Source organism: Dunckerocampus dactyliophorus, chromosome 5 (assembly GCF_027744805.1).
Source record: "Dunckerocampus dactyliophorus isolate RoL2022-P2 chromosome 5, RoL_Ddac_1.1, whole genome shotgun sequence".
Taxonomy (NCBI): Eukaryota; Metazoa; Chordata; class Actinopteri; order Syngnathiformes; family Syngnathidae; genus Dunckerocampus; species Dunckerocampus dactyliophorus.
The window spans coordinates 10,293,121-10,312,581 of record NC_072823.1 but is presented as its reverse complement, the minus strand read 5'-3'; the positions used below and the strand labels follow the sequence as shown (position 1 = coordinate 10,312,581).

General features: G+C 41.1%; 1 protein-coding gene across 7 annotated transcripts in view; it reads right to left on the bottom strand.

The window, feature by feature from the left end:
- The window catches only part of LOC129180923 (zinc finger protein 469), a 217,306-nt gene that overhangs the window by 60,432 nt on the left and 137,413 nt on the right, over nt 1–19,461 (bottom strand). The window contains exon 1 of one of the 7 annotated variants that reach the window (XM_054775315.1): nt 15,408–16,158. The exons of the other annotated variants lie outside the window; for them this stretch is intronic. The gene's annotated coding sequence lies outside the window, so the exon portion shown is untranslated. Of the gene's footprint in view, nt 1–15,407; nt 16,159–19,461 lie in introns of those variants that run through there. 7 annotated transcript variants of the gene reach the window in all.

Here is a 19,461-nt window from a genome sequence, read left to right as displayed (position 1 = left end):
TTCATTATTTCATCCTCATAATAAATGCATAAATATATTTAACAGTTGATGTGTTACTCATGTTGGTGTGCTTTTTGTTTCTGTGCTGGCAGCAACCAATAAAGACCAAATTCCTCAAAATCCAGACCCTGTCTGTGTCTTACTTGCTATTTCGTTTTTGGGACAAAAAGGGGTCTAGACAGACATATGAAATCATTAACTTCGGCCAAACGCTCCCCTCTGCCTTGCAACCACAGCCATGGTCGACAATATTAACATGAAAAACATTTCTGATGGAATAAAATACTTCAAACCTCAAGAAAAAGTCCAACAACGCTCTGTGCCTTTAAATTGCCATTGCTGAAGATCTGAGCTAAACCTTTTCACATTCAAATTCACAATCCAAGGCACTCAGTGGAGTGCATTCCTCTGCCAAGGCTGAACCACCACATGTGATGTGTTACAGTTCCACTCCAGTCCTGTAGGAGGTGGTAATACACATTTATAGCTGGTTCCACTGCCACACATGGTAGTATGAGCATGTCAACAAGCAAATATAGCAGCTTCAAAACTCCTATGATACTCTAAATTGCAGGGACAAAGAGGTACGGTCTGGTCCACTTTGGATTTTACTGGTAGGCCATTTATGCAAGTAGTTGGGACAAAATTAATTGCACCCCTGCTAGCTACTGCCATTATACTTCCATTGCCTTTAGCTTAAAATGCAAGTTAACGTTAAAACGAACGTTAGGGTGATGCAATTTTAAATGACTGACTGAATTCCTAATGATGATGACATTTAAATGTAGCTAACTGGCGGTTGACTGTACTCTCCGCAGTCCATCTTCCTTTGTAATTATCCTGTGTTATTAGAGTGTTAAGGATAGAGCGTGGATAGAGCGTCCATTGAAATGCAGTGGAACCACAGCAAAGCAAACACAGCTCTCATCTGCACAAATAGGCCTTTCAATTCCTAAAACATCCCTCCCAACCCCGTCAACCTACAAACTCGTCCCCACCACCCGCCCCACCCCCCTTTGTCCCATCAACACTTCCCTCTTCAGCCAGACCAAAGCCACCAAATCCAACCTTCCTTCTGGCCCCTCCAAACACACAGAGGTGAATGGTGTCTACTGTACCATCCACCTCCCTCTCTGTGGGGTAGAAACAGTTTGACAGGCCTGTATTTATGGTGAGTTGGAGTCATGTTGGAATGAATCATGAAAGGCACCAAAATCATCTTGCTGTATGTTTTATTTCATCGAGCAGCTGTGTCAGTCTGCGTGTGTGGCCGCTGTGTATGCAGAGTGGTGTTTGTGTAAATAGGTGAGCATCCGCATTAGTGCTAGGAATTATGATAATCCCTTTAATGGCTGATAATATGGACATTCTAAATTACTGTTCATGATTACTCTGCTTCATTATGACCATGAAGAATTACATGGGGTGAAGGATGTGAGAAAAAATCCAGGAGAAACCTTTTCCCACTAAGTGCAGAAAGAAACTGCAATGACTAATACTTTCTCAATTAACATGCAGACGTGTGTGATGTCCAATGTATACAAGGAATGGGTTTTGTGAAGCAATTCTACAATAAACACAAAAAAATGCGTGTCTCTTGCCATTCCAAATAGTTTTACAAAGCAGTATTGATCGGTATGACAGAGAGCTTGCATCCCACCTTGAATCCCTATGTGCAATGCACAGTCTGAGCGGGTGCGTGGTAACAATAGGAACCAGGGTGAGCTATGGCAGACTTCTCTGCTCCTTCGCCACATAAACCTTTAATATGAGGCCTCCTCAGCACCAGTCGGCCATTTAAAAAGGACTATACCCTGTAATTGACCTTAAAAATACTTTCCGTGGAGGTCGGCAGCCATGTCATTGGCCTACGGCCCAAGCAGTGGCCACATCTCCTCAGCCTAGAGGAGCCTGGGAAGGCCTCTGAGGGTATATTTAGTGGCCCCGAGTGGAGCAAAAGTTGCAGATAATGCCAGTCTGTGTATAAAACCGCTCTGCCGCCCACGAGTTGGCCTCTAACAGGCACATTTCCCTCTCCCACGGGGATGTATTCCTTGTGGTCAGAGGTCATCCAGATGCAAGCCAGGTAAATATACAACCACAGGAGATACTGACCAGTGTCAGTGTCTGTAAAGGTGACGCATGCTAGTAAGCTTGTTACTGTAAGTCGGGTTTCTTGCAGTAACATTTTCGCAAAAGTATAAGTATCTGCAAGGAGTGTCCCCTATAGTCATTGCACAATGGTTACTTTAAATGTGGTCAAATGCTCACTGCTTGTGATGTATTCCAGTAACTTGGTGTGCTCATCATGCCACCCAGCAGAATGCGGGTAAAAAATTGCAACAATATACTCCAGCTACATCTCATGTGTAGAACAAAAGCATGAATTTCGTTACTCTGATATCTGCTAATGGCTCAGCACTACTGATTCTGGACATATCGTGGAGATTTAGTAGAGTGGTGCCACAAAATTTGAACTTGAAGACTGTACTATTTGGTATTACCTATCTATCCATTGTTTATTCCCTGCAAAAAACTGAAATCTAAGAAATATTGAATAGCAGAAATCAAGGTCATAAGTACATACTTTATGCTGAGCTATACCATGCAAAATAATCTGCATAATAATCTCAAAAGAACTTTTGATGTTTGTGATTCTGCAGTTTAAAATGCTCAGATCTGCTGAGGCTCTCTCCCCCATCAAGTGAATAAGTGCTTGTTTATTAAATACAAACATTTACATATGTATAAGGGTAAGGACTATATCTTCTTTGAAAAATAGCTAAATATGTAAATCAGTGCTTCAAACAATATTTTACAACCACAATGCCTGATTACCAATACAGATGAGATTTCAACTACAATGTCACATTGCATTACCAAATCATAGGCAAACATGTATCACACACATGAATTACATCATCAAACTGCCCAAACTAATCCAATATTGGCTTCATTCAGCCAATTAGCTTTGCGCTGTTCTCATCTCAGATGTGGGGAGTTACTTCAAGTGCAAAGAAGAGAAACGGAGCCGAGTGCAATTTGTGATATGTCAGTGTGCATTGGACATTTCAGCACCACATTTGATCAAATATTTACAAAAGCATCACTGTAAAGAGTACGCAGAGTTTTTAAACAATCAACTAGTGCTAAGAAGAAATGAAAAAGAACCATTCGATCCACTCCTGTATTGGAAGATCAACCAACCTAGAATGCCCTCCTTGGAAGCCACAGCACCCAAATTTCTCTGTGCACCTTCAACAAGTGTAGAGAGCGAGAGGTTCTTCAGCACAGCTGCCATTATTACGCATGAAAGGAGGACCAGGTGAGAAGGATGAAATGTTTGTCTTGTCAAAAACAATCTGCCCCTCACATTGTAGATGTGCCTCAAGAGGGCAAGTCCTGTATTCCATTGTACATTTTCAATTGTATATGCCATTATTTGTAAGTCAAGTTATAATTATTGAAGTTATTGTCAACATTGCAACTTTTTTTTGTTTTGTTGCTATGTCATTAAGATAAACGCCACATTAAGTGGGAAGTATCTCATAGCACCCTTCAGTTGTAATTCCTTTTTTAATGACTTTTATACTATATCTTATATTATTTTTGAATATTTATATATTACTTTCTAATTCAAATTTAAACCTATGTTATGAAGTTTCACTTTATCCAATTTTATTTGGAATTTTGAAAAAAATGCTATTAAAAGCTATGTATGTTTAATATTGCAGTATTGCATAACTTGAGTCATGTTGTAATTTAATTTCTATTAGAATATTTGTTGCACAGTTTGCCTATATTAGGCAAAGTACGTGCATACAACAAAGAAGAAAAGGTATCGGACTGGTGTCGGTATCGGCAGATGTAGAATGTTGCAGTATCATTATAAGACATAAAAACGTGGTACTGGGCCATCCCTAGTAGTTATCACCGTGACTGAAGCATTGCAGCTACTGAGCCTGTCCATGTCCACAGCATTTCTGCTGTTTTTTTTTCTCCAAGGGGCATCTGCAGAGGAAATTTATGATTGCTTTCATCAAAGACAAACGCTAAATCATGAGATTCCTTCCTGTCTTATGAATCCAGTGGTGAAACTAGAGTTGAGATGAGACCAAACCTCTGCTGTGGCTGTGGAGGATAGGACTGTTACACATCTGATAGTGCCTTTCCACAGTGATAAAGCAGCCCAATAAAAGAGAGTGGTCCTTTTGCTGAGAACTAGAACTGGGAGCAATCAAAGCAGCAAGCACTGTCTGAACTGGTGCCACTAGCCATTATGCAATAGTCGTATGTCCTATCTGTTTGGGGCTCTCTGAAAATGTCAGTTACGCTCAGTTATGGTGAGAGTGAGCATTGATAGAATTGTGTTTACTTTTAAAGTTTAGCAATGACAGAAGTTGTGTTGCTGTCTTAGAACCTTTTAGCTACAGCTTGTAAGTCCTGTTTCCACAATGCAGTGCAGTTGGTTCAGTCCAGTATGGATATTTTGTGTTTCCATTGTAAAAATGGAAGGCTAAGGAAATAGCATCCAACACTATTTGGTACCATAACATAACATTTTGGTCATACTGCTGTCATAGATGAATAAACAACTATGAAATAGGATTGAAATGAAGTGGTGATTTTGACATGCCCCCCGGCGAGTTCTCTGAATCAACGTCATCTTGGCTGTGATGTCACGACCAGAACACGCTGTGGGAACCAGATTCACACAAGTAGCCAAAAATTCACAGCCAAGTCAATGCATTGTTGCATTGGAAAAATTGATTCAGTTACAGTACGTTTCGGTTTGAGTTGGACCTTGTAGAACAAAGTAATGATGCTAACCAAGGTCTGACTGTACCAAGCACAGGACCTCATCGATGGAGCTGGAAACACACAGAAAATTGTCATTGTCACTTACAACAGAAATGTATTGGCACGGCACGTATTCTTTTCTCAAAACACGGCTACTCCTCGTCTAAATGTGAACAGAAAATGCAGAGCAGGCATACAAAACTGTGAATATCATGAGATTGTTGTACAATGATTACTGTGTCGTGTTCCTCTTCTTTGTTTAAGTTATTGGTGGGTTATGTTGGTATGATATCACACCCTGACGTAGATGACTGTACATAATTCCAAATTGTACCATGGCAAGTTCAACTCTACTGTATTACTCACATGCAGCAGAGGGCACGGTGGTCTGTCCGCATGTCAGTGATCTTTCACTGTGTTTATAAATACACATGCACAGTCACAATGACTGAAGATAACCTCTGGATTCTCCATGTTACCAAACAACTATACTGTATACCAAATATGCACATTTGATGTGTTGCACGAAAGCAGTGCAACAAAGCTTAACCAATATATGCTCTGAGTGGTACCAGTGACAAACCTAGTGACCACTCCTTGCCCATCTGGGGAGCTGGTGACGCACTGCCTGCTCTCTAAGGACACCGAGTTCAACCCAATAATTTAATTCAGATGAAGAAAAGGAATATTTCCAGATTAATACAAGCCACAAGTCTCTTTCTCTTTTTTCTTCTCAGATTGCATTTTGTCATGAAGCAAAACATCTGGCTGACAAGCAGCATTGCTACTAGTAAAACCTTCTAAACCCTAAAATACCGAAAGAAGATGCACGCATTTGTGCAGATTTAGTTCAACCACGCTCTGCAAAACCTTAACCACATTTCTTTTTCAGTCATTTTTTTTTTTTTAGATATCCCCCTTAATCATTCAATATGTTTGTAATCATCATATTGGAAAGAGACTGATCCAGTTGCGATTAGTTGGACTTGGCCACAGTATCAGAAGATGTGATGCAGAAAGTCACAGCTGTCTCTGTCGTGCAGCTGTGGGGTGAGCATGTGACTGGCTGCACAGCCAGTTCAACCAAATGATGCAAAGCTCTGTGGCACATACAGTACACGAATGCACAAGTGGTCATGCAAAGCTGGTCCAGCCAGTACAGCAGTTACGCTTGACAACACACACATGAAAGATTAGACTGTGCCTATATTTCGAGCTTCATGGTAGTGGCCAGCTATCTTGGCTGGACTCGTGCAGCCTCATGAGGGAAGCATGCTGATGATGGACTGATGGTGAATGTGCAGCTATTTGACAGAACAGACTGCAATCTTTTTAAGTAACCATAGACTGTCCCTGTCCACAAAAAACAGACCTGTGGCTCAATGCTGTTCTCAGAATATTCCTGCTGATAATTGCAGTGTGAATAATTTAGCATTATATTAGTTGAAATCATTCTGATGTTTTTCCTGGAACACTTTTTCCCCTCATCCATCTGCCACACTGCGTGACTGTGATGTAATGACTGGGCTTTCTCATTGGCCCGGATCCGTTTACCCGCAGTGCTTGAACGGTACATATGAAGAGCAGGTTCAAAGGAGAACTTAAAATTAGCAGTGACTCATCTCTGATCGCTATGCGATTATATCATTTCTTTACCAGCAATGAGTCCAATTGATCTAAAGTTCCAATAAAAATCAAACCAAAAGTATTTGTGTAGCCAAGACACAAAAGATCGACAGACACTGAGGATTCTGTATACAGGTTGTCCTCGGGTTCCGGAGTCCCCTGGTTACGTATGCACGGCCATAAGTTAACTGAAAACTTACATTTTGGTCCGTAAACACGAGACTCGCTCAAGAACTCGTTACAATGGAAGAATACCATATGTGTGGCTCAATCGCAGCCATGTTACTCTCAACACTGGACAGCTGCGACCATCATTTAGGATAAAGATCGTGTTGTAAAGTTTACCTGGACGTTGTAAGGATGACAAGTAGGTGGTCGCTCAACAATCTCTTTATTGCAAAAACAAAACAGGCTACAGTCTGCTGCAACCACGCCAAAACACCAGTCAAGTTTCCTCTCTGCATAGAGCCATCCTCCACACACAGGACTCAGCCCGTCACGTTCACAGACAGTCGGAAATCACAAAACATTAAACATAACATGCAATTCTGTGAAAGCAAAAGTAATAACTAAGCAGCGTAGTGGTCTTATTGAGATGAAAAGGTTTGTATTCCCGTTTCATTAATTCTCGTATTTTGTGGTTTATTACTGTACTTTATGTCTTTCATGTGTTCTGTGTACAATGTAAGTGACTTGAGGTGTTAATTTGGGTATAAGATCAGACTTACGACAAAACTCGACTTACATCACAGTCTAGGAACGGAACTGGTACGTAACCCAAGGACCAGCTGAAATGTATAATGTGAAAAAGAACACAGACTAATTACTAGCTCTTATTTTCAACATCAAAGAGAAAAGGTGTTTAAAGGCAATTAACGTAGCATGAAGGGTAATGTTAATGAGACATGGGCAAGACAAATCAACACTGAAACAGGACACACACACATCAGTAGACACATCTGTACTGCCTCCATTCCCTTCCTTGAGATGGACTTTTGACCCTAGTGACCTGAAACTGTGCGTATTTGTTTGTTTCTGTTGTTAGTTGGTTATTTTCACATGCACAGTTCGGAATATAATGGAGGGCCAAAGGACCACACCAGAAGCATTTTTATAAACAACTTCAAAATCAACTGTAGCCTAGCACCAGTGCTTTTCAACATCATTTATTGCCAAAACTTGGGAGCAATAACTCACCGAGCTAGAGTGAAATAGCGGCGACTGTGTAACATTCGTAGCAAGCCTTTAAATGCTGACATATTGGTAATAACATTCTTTTATTTCGCCATTCTCCACCGGAGAAGTGGTCTCCCCTTCACCCTTTCACTTGTCACAAATCAAAAAGCCTGCAGCAATGTCTTTATAAGACCCATTTCATATGATTTTAGCTCAATTAATCTTATGAATGTATTGAATGCATGGTCTGGGCCCGATGAAGTAGAGACCCAATGGATGTTTTGCTTGGCGGAATGCAGCCTTGCTGAGCTCGGCTGAGATTTATGTGACAGCTGTGGGGTATGCATGTGGCTAACAGATGGTGGCATCCTGCGCCTTTATTCTCTCTTGGCTCATCACTTCTTAGTCAAACACCGCACCCAGTCTCTATCTGCTGCACCATTCTTGATAGAACTTCAATTCAACTCTCTGCCAGGCGTCCTTATCAGCATTGGGACGCATTTGCTTACTTGGTTATCATCCAATAGACTTACAGTATCTCCAATATGTCCAGCCATACCCCCCAATTTGTTCACAAATATGTTTAATATGCAGTCACACACGCATACAGAAATCCACATTTATCCGAACAATGAGCGAGAACTTGCAGCCTGTTATTCTTTTTACATGGTAAACCTTAATTGATACTTCACCCAAAATCCACAGTATGTCAGGGGCATAACTCGCACCTCCTGCAGACTCAAAAGCAGGCTGTGGTCTCCATTTTGCAATGGAAATAAAGTAGTGAAACATTTATAGAAACTTGCCAGAATTGACTCTTTATGTGGATTATTCTGTATGCTGAGGAAGTTCCAGCCAATTACCATTCTCTTCAAAACACAGCTGATTACACCCTTACCATGCCGCACTGTATCCTTCCTCAGCATGTGGCAATACTGTATATGGGGGCTCTGATTTCTGACACCATCTATCAGATCCCTCAACAGCGGGTTGCAGGATGAACAAAAGCGAGAATCTTGACTCACTCAGTTGCCAGATCCCAAAGACCTGGAAATTAAACAAAGTCTATTGTGGATTTAAGCCCGTAGCTAGGATTGAAGGGCAACTTTTTATGGAGCATATGGTAGCCTTGTGCCATGTATAACTTTGTCATTCACACACAGCCATTAATACAACTGTGAGATGGTGACTAAGACCATCTCATAAAAAGCAGCCAAACAATCAGACAAACACAGAACCACCTTCTACTGATATGTGTGTTCCACTTTGCTCATCTTGTCTCATTCTCAGAGTCTGGGAATGCACCGCTGTGTGGTTTTTGTGACACACTGGGCACGCTGCCACAGGGAGTCACCTCTAGGTGTTCTGAGAGGAGTGTGTGTGTGTGTGTGTGTATGTGTGTGTATGCATGCGACTTTTGAGTTTGTCTAGTCCATGCAACCGCACAGGAATGACCCTTTTTTTGTGTCAAAGACTTGCAAGCACGCACTGATAGGCAGACACACAGACGGAGACTTTCAACCACAAATCCAAACATAACACACACACACGCACGGGAGGAAACTGCATATATTGCATTACATCACATGTGTCACTGGAGAGGGTAATGTGTGCATACTACATGTGCCCTTTATGTCTTAATGGAAAATGGAGCATGCAACATTTCAATGAATAAAATGTATTTTTCCCCATCTCGTGTGCTGTAGTCTGATCAGCATAACAAGGTCCAAACTTTCAGGCTGCAGGGATGTCTCAAGTTGCAGCAAAACTTTTACTTAACACTCGGTCTACCAGAATTCTGCAACTACTAGAATGGCCATAGCAGTCATTTTGACTCTTTGTATATAATTTGGATTATCATTAAAAAGATCTAAAAATAAATTGGTGGAATAGGTAAAAAACACATCAGGACACGAAATGAAAACTACAGTGATTGAGTGTTTGATTGAATTGACACAACATAACTTCTCTGCAATTAGACATGCAAACTCGAACTGCAACCATTTTCTCTGAAGCAAGGCTAAAGCCTCCATAGCTGTCACCTTCTTTCTACTAGTCATTTTTGTCTCTCTTGGGTTTAGAGTGACGCTACAGCTAGGTTTTAGCATCACAGAGCATAAAAAACAAACAGCCAATAGAGCAGAAGGAAGAGCGGGAAAAATGTAGCAAATAGTGAAATATGATACCCACTGTAAAAATCAGGCAGTCAATTTGACTGCTATGGTCATTCGAGGTAGTAATACTCAGAACTCTTTTGTTTTTTAAAATTTTAATGATAAAACAATGTTAGAATAAATTATACACACATTTAGGAAAAGTCAGGGTCCTATGGGTACATAGGGGTTTTTTTAACCAAGTTATGACATTGCAAATTTTGAAAACAGTCAAAATGACTGCCTTGGGAGTTCGAGTGTTAATAAATATATGCCATATGCAGGAACAACATATTTTCACCAGACTTGCCATCTTGTATCCTCATTGCCTCTTCTTTCATATAAACTACACTCGACATGAGATTTAACAGGCCACATTTCTGTGGCCCAAGTGACAAGCCGTCCTGACAAAAACATAAAACATGATTGTGGAAGGTCAATACTTCATTCAGCAGCGGTACTTTATTTAGCACGGCAATAAATGTACGTTTTAGATGCTAAGTTCAGGCAAGTATGTAATTGTACGTCTATACTTTGTGAATTATTGGTGTCTGGTGATTCTGGCTCGATCCCATCTTGGCATATTGCCCTGCGTCTCAGCTGGGAAGGCTTTATGATTTCAGAATGACATCTAAATCAGGTGAGGTGGTTGGCGGACTGTAATGGAGCTTGTGGCCCACACCAAACTGTGTTCACATTGTATATTTTAACAATCAAAAATAATAAACACTACATAGGGGATTTGCAAAAAGTTTCAGGCAGGAATTCTGGTTCATTAACAGAGTTATCATTCTTACACCAGAGTTCAAAGTCTTGATAATTGTTCGGAACAAATTATCTCAACGCCTCCACCCTTGGTTCTCTCATAGGGCCTCTGGGAAAGATGTCTAACAAGCTGCTGAGACAGCTCCTGAAAACATAAGTGTGTCAACACACAAAACTTTGCCTTTGCATATTTGTATATCTTCATACAAAGTCTTAATTATCGACCTACATATTATTACATGTATGGACTATATTACATGAAAAATAAATCTGGAACTACTGCATACTGTTGACACAGACGTTTTACTGCATGCATAGATTTGACGCTGTTCTACTCAAAGCAATCAGAGCATTAAAGAAGTGCAGACCAAAACTTTAAAATAAACCTAAAGAAAGATTACTGGCAGAGAATTAAAAGTTCATAAGGTACAGTACAACATCTTTTAGAAAACCTATACATGAAGAAAGTGACAGCCACAATCATAACCAGGCTTTACAGTATAAGTAAGCTTCTCATGAAGAACCATTAAATTATAAAAGCAAAAGACTAATAATGCATGGACTGAGGTAGCCAAAACCTGATCAAAGGTTGCGCAGAGGAAACATTTATCTGACAGGAAATAATGAGCTGCTGTCTGTGTGAGATTTTGTGGTGTTTACAATTTGGCAATACTCCAGCTGTGTCATTGGGCTATGAGCTCATTTCTTATTTCCTTTCCTGCAATTTATTCAACTTGCATTTCATTTTGTCCATCAAAGCTTGATCTGAGAGATGACACCGGTGGATCTGCACTCTGCCACACGGTGCCCTCTGCAGAGCTGCACACAGCCATCTTGCTTTCAGCTGCTTATGCTCCAAATTCCTGCTTGTACCACACTGCCGTTATTGCAGGCCATTAATTTTCCACAACCATAAACGTGGTGCAAAACAAAATTATATTTCACTGCTTGATAATAGTTGATGTGTATTTTTTTTACTGTACAATAAATAGCCAAGCCTACACACGCTTTACACGTACTTGGACTCACAGATTGTACATCTGGGACTCCCAGTTGGACACAGGAACTGAACGGGGGTCTCCCATGGCAAACCTACTGTTTATCTGACCTTCCACCTCTGACGTCCTCCTTACAGAGACTTCCTCACAACATAGGAAGATTTGCAAACGTTCCCCTTTGTGCCCATCCTAAATGGAGCAATTGAAGAGGGCGACCCTCCTGAAGAGCCCATGACATGTCACTAAGTCACAAAGTCAAAGGAACCAAATTGAGCACTGTAACTAGTTAAAAATTCACAACATACCATACAATTCCCTAATACCAACAAAGATACACCCCCCCCCAAATTTCTCTGTCATTAATTCGTTCTAGAAGGCTCTAGCCGAAACGGATGCTAACTGAATTATTTTTGTTCCCTAAAAAATAATGCAAATCCAATGAATCCATTCCAGAAAACCAAAATGTTAACACAAAAGACGTTTTATTTTGAATATTTAGGGGGTGCTCCGATAGATCGGCCACCAATCCTTATCGGCCGATTTCCGTGAAAAAGCTTTAAACACCGATTCCCTTCGCCGACCAGCTCCGCCCCATTGCTGCGACCATCTCCCGCCCATTTTCCCTTCACAAAGCCAAAACAAGCACGTCTGCCGTGTGGGACTTCCTGTCGTTGTGAGTGTGATATCAGTTTTGCACCGTGCAAAACACACCTTAAAAAGCTTTAGTTTGGTGCGGCATTTGTGGGGCGGGCACTTGGCAGGGTGTTGTCAGGTTTCATGGCGTGATCGGCGGTAATTAGCCAAAACACGGGACACGCGGCCGTGGTTGGATTTATCGGACTGGATGGCCGGACGTCGTCGGCGGTGGAGGAAACCGGGTTTGCAGACTGCCTGGGATCCTGCTGGATGCTCTTGCTCTGATGTAAGGGGCTATATAAATAAAGTTTGATTGATTGATTGTAAGGATGTCCGATATTGGGTTTTTTTGCCAATAACTGATAGCCGATATTGTCCAACTCTCAATTTCTGATTCCGATATCAACCGATACCGATATGTCTAACATCACATATCTTTCTGAGTAAAATTGTTCTAAAGTAACAAAACTCTTATGTTTCTTGTGCCTTGATTTACTTTTGAAAATGTTTTTTCGGCACTACTTTGTGCACTATAGCTGATGTAATGTGAATCACTGCTGTGTGGGATCAATAAAGTTCTTATATTAGCCATCTGAGAAGACCAAATACATTGTTTCCCAAGTATATTAGTGTGCGTGTGTGTGTGTGTGTGTGTGTGTGTGTGTGTGTGTGTGTGTGTGTGTGTGTGTATGTATAAACAAGAGGTATTAACTTCAATGTTTTTGTAGAACGGCGCTTTATGAAAGTAAGTACATTTATTTGTATTCACTTGCCACATCCAATATGGCGGCGACATTGACGTAAGGCTCAGTGCTCGATACGGCGTCTACGTGTACGCTTTTGACAACAGCACTTCCTGTTTCCCAGGGTGCTTTGCTGTACTTTTATTGTAAATGGCTGCTAAATTACGTGTTTAGGACTCACATAGTTGTTGATTCTTCAGCATTATTCATTGGTGGTGTCTTGTCTGTTGTTCGCTACCTGTTACGTTGCTGTGTGATGGGTTTTTTTAGCTCTTTCTTCAAAGACACCGTGAGTAAGAATGGTATGTGGAATGATAACCCCCCCCGTGATTTCTATGGCTCTGGTAAGTTCATTGTGAGCTCTGTTATTACTCTGCTCGCTAAACAAATAGTTAGTTCTTCCTCACAGGCTAGTGAGTGGCACAGTATTAACTACATGATTCAATGTTGTTGAAATTTTGTTGGAACTTTGGAAGTGAAAGCTCCCTTTTGGCTTTAAACGTAGGGGAAAAAAAGATCCAGATGTTAGCCGATATCAAATTTTTATGACAATATCGGGCCGATAATCGGACAACCCTGATTGATTGGGAATTTTGCCGTTCAGCTCCTTGTTAGCGGACAGCACTTTGTGCAACAAGTACTGAAATATTACACAGTAGGACATGTGCATGCATACGGTTAGAGAAGCTCAGATTTAAGTTCACCTGGAACGGTTATAGTGCATTGATCCTGAAATGTCACCCGGAAGACACATATCCCTGACTATCGCACTGTATAGTTAATTTTTTTCTTATTCCACGACTCATTTGCGCTTCAGACAATGAGCTAGTTCAAGAGAAGCATCCAGCTTCTGAGCTTGTAAATGACATATGAAAACCACAGAATTACAAACCAAGACTACGGTGGCCATAAAAGTTAGGGAGGAGCAGGAAGGGGCAAATTTAAAGTGAGGTAAAAAGTTGTATCCCAGCAGCATTTACTAGGCTACTTAGACGCTGTCATTTATCCCTCTTACCTCTTAGCTACGTCTTTTCTGTCACGCCCTCATTTTTCCATCTGTTCAAACGCTTTTACTCACAGCCAGAAGTTTCATTCCCTTGGCTTTCGATGACAGCGCTCTGTTTTTCCCAGCCAGCATTTTCAGTGCTCAATAATGTGTCTAATGTCCCTAGTCCGTTGTATTCTTGTGTAGCATTTTTCACATCCAAATTATTGCATCACTGACATCACTGAGGACCGCGGTCTCATAAATCAATCCATTCCACTATAAATATTTGAAATTAGAGTGTTTTAATGGGTACAAGATTTTGAGAGCATAGTGATGAACAAATTTGGTAAATTGTTATAAATGTTGTTGTTCACATTACAAGAGTATAATGCTTTTTTTAAAATGGATGCTTCACCCTCCAAAGAGAGAGAAACTAATCTGGACACATACACACGGCATCCAGCTGTGTGCACGTGTGTGTGTGTATTGTTGCAAATTACAACATTACATTCACACGGGGAATGCCACCTGTGGCGAAGCTGATGAGGATTTTCCCCCTTTTAAAACAAGTGTAGTGGTTAGGCGGGCACACGTCGTAGACTGGCATGACTGAGCAGGTTCCATCAGGGAACACTGGTTGGGAGCACAGAAGAGACAGAGTGCAAAGGAATCTGGAAGGTTCTTTAGTGACCACTTTGTCTGCTCCATACCTGAGCCCCACCCTGACATCCCACTACCACAACACTGGAAACTCTGCGGCCGTAAGTGAATTACCAAGTACTGTGCAATGGGGAAAAACGTGCTTCTACTGTGTAAAACCTATTGTAGCAACAGGTGATCACGCCATTGTACCATAGTATATGCTATTTTGTGGCGTCTCACCCCAACTCACTACATCTGTGTACAGTTTCTCAGCATTGATAACACTGGAGGCTGCTGCAAGTGTAAATCTTTCACTGAAAGAATCTAACATTTTAATGTGACAGCAAAATGTGCACGCAGTCCATATTGTGGCCAGATGAGGTCTTGATTCCCTGAGGGCTGCCCCTCATTTGTTGTCCACTGCAGACCACAACTGAAATAAACCCGTGTTTTCTGCAAATATCACAGACACTGAATCAAAGGATGACTCATAATCAACATGCACGTGCAGATAAATATTTGTGCATGGTGTCTGCAGTGTCTTTAACAGAGTCTTTTTCTCCACTTCACAGGATGATTCTCTCTCTCTCTCTCACACACACACACACACACACACACACACCCAGTTGTGATCTCGGAAAGGTAAACCTGGCACACGTGCGCCAACGTCTGATCAGTGACATTAGGATGGTATACACACATGAATAGCAGCCTTCACTGAGGGTACAAGGAAGTTCTGCTTTAACTGCAGCTGCTTTTTCCAAGCACACATTCAGACACCATCATTGCTGGACCCTCAGCAAAACATTGTTTGCATACAAATACACAAACGCACACTCTCATGCACAGGGGAAGTTGTGTCAAGACATTCAGCCCTCACCTCAACTCTGTGGGGTGCCCAGTGCCTCCAAACTCCAACATGTGTGGTGCCTGGGACTCTCTCCTCTCCTTAATCGCTGCCTCTCTTTCCCTCACTCACTTCTCAACCTGTAGTCAACGCGCGGCTTTCGTTGCGTTCTACTGCAGTGAAATAAGGCAGGGAAAAAAGAAGGAGGGGGGCTGCAAATAGGTCCTGCCCAGATTGATGAGACAGGCATCCAAAAACACCCTCAGAGGGAAAAAAGACAGTACTTCCACTGAAAAACCAAAAACAACAACAACTGTATATCAATTTATTTTTAATAGGAACTAATCACATTAGCTCCTTTTACTCTTGCACGCATGTTCTCAAAAGTACGATGTCAATTTTTTTATTCTTTGTGTTCTGTTTTTATTGCCCCGCCAATGTTAAAAAATGCTTTCCTCTTTTGCACCCTGCTGCTGTTTGAGCTAAACATGCACACGCGCACACACACACACACGCGCACACACACACACACGCGCACACACACACACACACACACACACACACACACACATATAGCATTCTTGCTGTATGAGCCTCGGCATGCTCTGGCTGTCCGAGAAGGAAAGAAAACCTAGCTATATTGTATGCACTGTAAGGCTACAGAGGTTGGCTTTCCACACTGTTTCGTCTATAGTCCAGTGACAGGAACTATTAAACCCAATCCCCAAATCTATGGACTAGTTGAGCTATTTAATAGACAATTCTGACAAAGGCATTGGCCTGTTCTTGGCTGGTAGATTACTGCATGTGAAATTGTGTAATATGGCCCTCTCAGATGCAACTTTTTCTCTCAGTTTTGCGCTCTTTGGCTCACAAACACACACACGCACACACACACACACGCAAAACACTTTTACTTTCAGGTTTAAAAAGGCCCTGACACTGTCTTTCCAGAATGTGAGGAATGCACTATGCTAACTGTGGCAAATGTGTTCATTTGAAGGCTAACCTGATGGGAATCTCCATCAGGCTTGTGACCATTTACAAGTAGAAAAAAGCCACTAAAACAAATATAAAACATATAGTGGAATCTCGGTTAGCGTGTGCCCCGTTTTTGTCCGTTTACTTCAATTCAAATGAATTCACTCCAAAAGTTTGCCTTGTTTGTGCAGTGAGCGTACAATATGGCGCGAATCTTCTGTTATTAATGCACTGCGTGAGTGCAACTGTGTTCGAAATATATTTATTTAACACATAACGCCCCTGTTGCATTGTCCCCAATCTCTGATGCCCATCTATGACATCAGCAGCTGTTGACTAACACAGTTCCACCACAAGTCTCTGATTTTCTTATTGATCACAGCTGCAAAATAACCCACAATGGAGCCAAATAAAATTGCAAGTACCAGTATTTTCCTAAAGAAGGTGAGAAACCCGTTTGAATTCAAGAAATAGCTCACAGCTAAGTATGAAGGTGTCATCTGTGTGGAAATCTTTTCTCCTCCTCCCTCGCTGTTCGTCATCAGCGGTCTTCCATCGAGGTAAAAGTGACTTTAAATGTTGACTTATTACTGTCACTCGTCATTTTTATGCATTTCAAATTGTTTTCCGCATGTAAAACTAGAACTGTTCAATATTAAAACATGTTTTGTATTAACATTTTTGGTGTCCGGAACACATGAATTGGATTTGGAATATTTCTTATGGGACAAACTGATTCCGTTTGAGTACGTTTTGGTTTGAGTCGGACCTTCTGGGACGGATTAATGACACTAACCGAGGTTCCACTGCACAAATCCTTGATCATTAGCAACAATTGTTGGGATACTAGTCTATTTTACTGCATTATTTGTAACACACAGAGGAAAAAGATGACAAGTGAGGTGAGTACATGCAGTTCATATCTGTGGTCATCTGGTGACCTAATCAGGAGATAAACCAGAACAGTGCTGACACCCCAAGCATGACCCTGACCATGACTGTGCACAGAAGTTTGATGAAAGACTTATAGAGAAAAAACAAACTACAATCAGGAATTGGCTAAAGCCTTATAAGCCAACACTCATGGGACTTGTCACGCTTGTAAACATGCAACTCTCCCCAACCGACAAAATGACCTTGCTGTATTTTCTCTTCCCACCTTTTCCCCAATTACCTACTGGAATCCAAAACAATCTTTAAGGTTAGAACAGAAAAAAATAGGTCTACATGAACAATATATAAGGTGTTTGTACTCAAAATGATGTGAACATTTGTGTTTATAAGTATTGAGGCCTTGAACCCTGAGTCATGATGTAGTCTTTGGGAATCTGGCACAGCTTCCTTTCTCTACTGGGCGGTCAAGTCTGACTCCCCCAGAATCTTCCCAAGTATTCTTTTGAGTAGTTTGAAACACACTTGGTCCAGTCCTGTCATGTACCCTAATGTTCTCAAGATAAGACTGATTCCAGTTTAGGTTCCACATACTGTTTCTTAGGAGCGTTGTGCCTTCTGTGTTTGTTGCATACTTTCAAATGCAAAACACAGATTGTGCATTGGGTATGATGATGCGGAGGATTTGAAGCAAGAGGAACTGTTGCAAGACACACTCACTGGAAATTGTGGATCCCGATTCCAGTCAAGGGCAGGAATTACCATCATCTACAGGGGGTAGTAAAAATAGTGGGGGTGGCTGGAAAATGAACATTTCAGGATTGGAAAATTTCACAATGTTAGTCGTCATCAGTAAAGTTCATCTAACTTTAGTAAAGGATAGCTACACTGTACATTGAAATGTGATAATGTAATGACTGGAAAGCGAATGAGCAAACATTGCGTGTGGAATTATTTCGGATTAAAATGTAATATTTACAAAAGAGGAATTATTTCAAATGTCACCTATGTAACATTTGCATGTTGGAAATAAATTAAACCATGAATCTTTTCTCCTCGGCTGCCGCTCACGGCTGTTGGTATTCACGTACACATACACAAAAAGACAATTTACAATTATGTACGCGGTTCCCTTTCCAGAGCTTGGTGACTTTTTACACTAATGTCGAGGAAATGAAACGTGAATACATCTAGACTGCGTTCTGACTGCTGACTGGATGAGCAAGGGAAGGGGGGAGGGGGCCAGTGTGTGCAGTGTGATACGAAGAAGACGTCTTGGTAAACTATCCATAATCATGAATACGTCCCTAAAAAGAAAAATCGTGGAAGACAATAGAGAGTTTTAATTCCGGATGGACATACAGTATTTGCCTTCACTGCCAATAATGCTGGCTTACCCGTGTGCTTGACGTGTCGAGAAATTAGCAAACAACCAAAAATATGTTGAAAGACTTTTTCAAAACAAGCACACAGCTTTGGTACCCAACTGAAGATGGGCGTAACAGAGCGATTTTGGAACTACTGTACTACGGAAGGTTGAGCAGAGCAAACATACTTTCAAGAAGTGGATGACTCCAAACTCAACTACAGCTGCTAGTGTTGTGGCTGCACATGAGATCCTAAGGTGTAGGAAGCTGTTCACAGATGGAGAATACATGGAAGAATCATTCCTAAAAAAAAATATCAGAGCATCTATTCTCTGAATTGAAAAATAAACAGGAAATTACTCAGAAAATAAAAGAAATGAGCCTCTCTGCAAAGACAATCACGGACAGGACCAATAGAATGGCAACAAACATCACTATTAAATTGTCTGTGATGACTCAAGTGATGTAAATGATATTGAGCAGACAGCACTGATATGCAGATATGTGGACTCTGATGGGCTCTTTCGTGTTCAAGTTGGCTACGTTTGGTTTGAATTTTACACAAATAAGGGAACGACTCATAAAGGCCTACATATTTCAGTGTTCAAATTAGTTCAATGTAGGCCTACACATGCACCTCTGCTAGTTGAATTCAGGGTTGGAACAGGTAAAATAAAAACAAATCAAAAGAATATGTGTAAAAGTTTATAAGCTGTGTAATGTTTTGAGGCTCCAGACTATTTTTCTTTCCTGAAAGAGCAGGCAAAATAGCTCTTTTGATGGTAAAGGCTGCCAACCCCGGGGCTATACATTCAATGATAGCTAACGTTAGGAGCTAAACTTTGCCA